Here is a 4,955-nt window from a genome sequence, read left to right as displayed (position 1 = left end):
TCTGTTTCTTGGGGTTGGTGCGGGTGGGTGCACAGTACCCCTACTGTGCAACTCTCTGTGAGAGCCCAGAGCCCTCTGGCATGCAGTTCACTGTGCTCTCCATCCCCTAAGGCAGGATTGTGCTGTAGGTCCCTCTTACATTGCACTTGCAGTATGGACCTGTGACCTGTGCTTTGGCACACCAGTTCTCACCAGCAGTTCGACCTGGGCTGTGGGCAGGGCATGCTCTTGGTGACAGCTCTGTCTGTACTGGGGGCGGCATGTGCACCACCTGAAGGTTCTGTCTGTGCTGGCAGTGGAGCACACTCTGTCTTTGTCAGGGTGAGGGGCACTCACCCAGTGAGGGATATGTCTGCTGACGGAGCATGCTAGTCTATGCTGGGGGCTGAGCACTTGCCCTGCATGGGCTCTTCCTATGCTGGCAGTGGGGTGCACACAGTTTGTGCCAGAGGCGGGGTGCTCACCCTGCAAGGGCTCTGTCTAAACTGGATGATAAGTGCAAAGCTGGTGGCAGAGTGCACTCAGGCTGTGCCAGAGGCGGGGCACTTGCCCTGCACAGGCTTGGCCTAAGTTGATGGCAGAACTCAAAGCTGGTGGCTGACTGCACTCAGTCTGTGCAAGGTGTGGGATGCTTGCCCTGCGAGAGCTCTGCCTAAGCTGGCTGGAGGCGGAGTCCTAAGCTGGTGGCAGTGTGCTCAGTCTGTGCAAGGGGCAGGGAGCTCACCTGGCTAGGGCTCTGTCTGGGCAGGGGTGTAGGACACACCTGGCTGACGTTCTGTATTAGTATCAGGGATGGAGTGGGGAGTGGGGGACCTGTGGCTTGTACTAACAATGCAAGGACCTGAAGCATGGGATCCTGGGACACTGGATTTGGGCTCCAGTTAAGAGGCTCAGCTCCAGAGGTCTGTCTGATGCACTCTCACTGAAGACATCTGGGACCCACGTTGTGATAACATGTTGCTCACTGCCAGGGCACGGTGGTGGTTTCACGCAGGTTATGTCTGGCAAGTGGCTCCCTGACCAGGTCTGGGGGTGCTGCCTGAGGTTAGTCCGGATATTGGTGTGGCAGCACTCCTGGCCTCCTTTGCTCCCCTCTACAAGATGATGTGCTTTCTGTGCCAAAGCTGAGCTGGTGTGGTGATAGCAAGGGCTCCCCGTCTAGGTGAGCCTGATCTGCCAGTCCCTGGGACTCCTGAGATATCTATCTGTCCCTCACTCACCCACACACACACCACACATGTCCACACATGCTCCTCTCACTTCTTTAGTCTGTCACACTCTCTCTCCCTGCTGTTCTGTCAGCTGCCATCTTCCCCCCGACCCACCCCCTAACACAGGCTATTCTTAAACAGGCTGTGTGGTTAAGGGAACTTGCTCTCTATCTCCTGAAATTTGGGCCAAATCCATGATATGTTTCCCTCATTAACCTTATGGCTTTAACCTGTTTGGGGGCCACTGGCCTGCCTGTTCCTAACATTATTGTGTGGCCCTTGTATACTCAATTGTCTAACTCAATTTATACTCTCCCACCTAGAATCCATCAAGCTGCACATGGACATGGGAATGGAATCCTTAAAGACAGCCCCTATCGCCCTAGCCGGCTTGGCTCAGTGGATAGAGCTTCAGCCTGCGGACTGAAGGGTCCCAGGTTCGATTCCAGCCAAGGGCACATACCTGGGTTGCAGGCACGATCCCCAGTAGGGGGCGTGCAGGAGGCAGCCTATCAGTGATTCTCATCATTGATGTTTCTATTTCTCTCTCCTCCCTTCCTCCATGGCCCCTTAGATCACCCACCTCCAATGGAGCCCTAACAACTGTTGCTATCAACAATACCCCTTATCAGCTGAAAGTAGGTACAGTGGGTGTCATCCCTCTTCACTAACAGCAGTTAGGGACTCCTAATCAGAGAGGGGAATGAGGAGTTAGAAGCAGTTAGGCAGTCAAGGAAGAGACTAGGGGAGAGGAATGTAAAGGGGAGGTACAGCTGGATACTGCAGATGTGGAAAGGAACCAGTTTGTCAGCCACACCAATCAATGGTGAATGGGCCTAAGCCAGCAGGCGGACATCCCCTGAGGGGTCCTGGACTGTGAGAGGGTGCAGGCCTAAGCCGACAGTTGGAAATCCCTCTTGCAGTCCGGGACCCCTCGCTCCTTACCACCTTCCTGCCCATTGCTCCTTACCACTCAGCTCGCTGCTCCTTAGCGCTGCCATGAGGCAGGAGAGGCTCCCGCCACTGCCACTGCACTCACCAGCTGTGAGCCCTATCTTTCTGTGTAGTTCTCTGTGGGCCAACTGCTCTCTTCCTTCTCACTTAGGGCGAGCAGCATGTGAGGGCAGAGAGCACTGTCATGGAACGCAGAGGGCTGCCCGGAGCTGAGGGGAGTGGCCAGGCCCACTGGGTGAGAGGTGGACATAAAGGATGCTATCTCACCCAATTGTGGGACAGGCTGGCTGGCCTTCATCTGCCTGACCCCACCCAGGGAGGGACCGAGCAGGGTGTCCACCTCCATTCTCCATCCTTCCACCTGTGACTCCTGTCACTCTTGCCAGGCCTCCCCCAAAGTGAGTTCAGCTTAATCCCTGAATGTAAAAGGGCATGGGGGGGCCTCCAGTCCAGTGACCCCTGATTCCCAGCGACAGAACCTGGTCGACAGGACCTAATCTCAGGATGGTGGCCACAACTGCAGAACATAGATTTGTTTCAAGAAAAGTTGGGAATGCAGACTTTAGTATGAGCCCCTATTCCAAAAGGTCGCAGTTTATTCACATTGTGGCAAAGACACCTTCAAGAGTAACATAAGTGGGTAAAGTCAGGGCCAAACTGGGCCGTTTCCTCATCCAATCTTTCTGAGGCGCGTGGACAGAACCAAGTTTCAGCTCTTTGCAGGACACTTCAGGAGATTTTTTAAGCCTAAAGGACAGTAGTCTGTCTCCATTCCTGTTCTTTGGAATTTTTTCATCATCGGATAAAAGAATACGTACACTGGGGCAATCCTCTTGAGATACAATATTCCAGTTCCACCCATGTGACGACGACAGCACCCCTCAGAGGGAGGGAGCCGGGAATTCTGAAAACCAAAGCAATGAGAGAGATGGGGAGCAGGGAATTCTGAAAACCAAAGCAATGAGAGAGATGTTAAGCCTTTCCTACATGTGTCTGACACCCCTCTTCAGGCGGCCTGCAGGCTGGGCGTCTGCTGGACCTTTACCACTTGATGTCCTGGCAGGCTGCCCTGGGCCCTGCTAGGCAGTGTGCAGGGCCATCTGGGCCTGGCGGGAGTCGCTGCCCCACCCCAGCCACTCCTGGTACAGCTCCTGCACATGGGGACTGGTTTCCTGGGGCCACACCAGGATGGCAGCATAGATGCCTTCCATCTGCTGCAGCAGTGCCCTGTCTGCATACCTGTCTTCTGCCTGGGCCTGGCCTCTGTCACTTAGGCATGCCTAGCGCAGGCCAGGACCTCCACGAAGTGGCAGGGGGACTTGCCCCTCTACAGCTTCAGGAACACTTCTGGATGTTCCAAAAGCCGTAAGCAGCCTCAAAGCATAGCAGAACCTCTCTGTCCCTTTCAAGGGTGACCTCCTGGAAGTCTTTGTTCCTCAGGGGGCAGTAGGTGAGCACTCCCACATCCCCATTGAATATCTCCTTGGCCATGTGCCTAAAGATGTGTGCCGGGTACCTGTTGGAGCTGGCACCCTTGTGGAGCCTCACCTCTTCCTTCATGTCTTCAAACAGAGTGTCCACGGCAGCGTCACTCAAGGAGAGGTCACCTTGCTCCATTATCTGGACAATTTCACCTGAGGTTAACATGCAGTCAGCACCCTGGGAACTATGTAAAGCTGTGGGAAAATCTCCTAAAAAGGGCCTCCAGTTTCTTGTCATAACACAGGACCACAATGATGTGGAAAATCTTGTCTGGGGACAGGTTCTATGGTCTGGTGAAGAGAGCCAATGATCTGCTGGGGAGACTTGGCCATGCAGAGGTGGGGTGATGGGGTGACCCAGCACATGCTCTGGATATCGGTCCCAGCTTGGGCAGGCGGAGGTCAGCATGGGTAGCCAGGGCTTTTCCTCACAGTGCTGGCAGTAATAACACACAATTACCTTCTGACTCTCCAGGATGCTGAAGCCCGAAGCTATCTTCATGTCAAAGACAGTGACCCCCAAGGCTTTTGAGGAAGCTGCAGAGCCTTCTGGATGCATCAGTGACACTGAGGCTGAATTTAGCAGCAAAATAAGGCAGAGACTAAGGACACATGGACACTGCCAGCACTTTGTGCTGTGAGGTATCACATTTCTTATTAAGGTTCAGAACACAGAAGAAGTCCTTGGTGTTCTGCTGAGAAACTTAGACTCCTTCCTCTGCGGTCACACAACTGTCACACACCAGGCAGTCACTCAGAAATATCTTGACATCGGCCAACTTATGGAATTCTCCCTTCTCTCCGTTCTCCTGAGCCGGACTCCGGACGTTGACTGCGGCATTCTCTGTCATCAGTTTTTGTTTTTTTACTACATTCCTTCCATGTGCAGTGATCACACTTCATCTGGAGCAGGGCAGGTGGGGGCCGGCTCGAGTGACCTGGAGGAAGCACAGGGAGAGCAGTCAGTCACCGCTGGTTGCCCCTGGTACTGCTGGCAGTATCCTTTCTTCCTTATGGAGTGTCTGGGGAGGGGAAGCGGCCTCAGTGCCCGAGGCCAAGTTCCAGGAGGCTGGCAGCGCTGTCAGGATTGTGCCGGAGGCACTGGTCCGTTGGTGCCTGGCCTGTCCTCTGGAGACTGAACCTACAGGACTACTAAGGAAGCCAGTTCCCAGTTCTGCCCCACCTCCGCCATCAATTGATTGGAGTCTGAGGGCCAGGAGGAGGGACCAAGAGGCCTGCCTTCCAGCTCAGCTGCTCACCACTCATTCTTGTTTCCTGTTAACCATCCCCTGATCAATGGGAGACTGCG

The 4,955-nt window shown here is 54.4% G+C and overlaps 1 pseudogene; it reads right to left on the bottom strand.

Moving 5' to 3' along the window:
- Window positions 1-3,187: 3,187 nt before the first annotated feature.
- Window positions 3,188-4,549, bottom strand: LOC102255261 (annotated as a pseudogene).
- Between the last annotated feature and the right edge of the window lie 406 nt (window positions 4,550-4,955).

This window comes from Myotis brandtii, unplaced genomic scaffold, assembly GCF_000412655.1.
Source record: "Myotis brandtii unplaced genomic scaffold, ASM41265v1 scaffold179, whole genome shotgun sequence".
NCBI lineage: Eukaryota > Metazoa > Chordata > Mammalia > Chiroptera > Vespertilionidae > Myotis > Myotis brandtii.
Note: the sequence above shows the minus strand (reverse complement) of the source record. Positions and strands in the feature narration are given on the sequence as shown.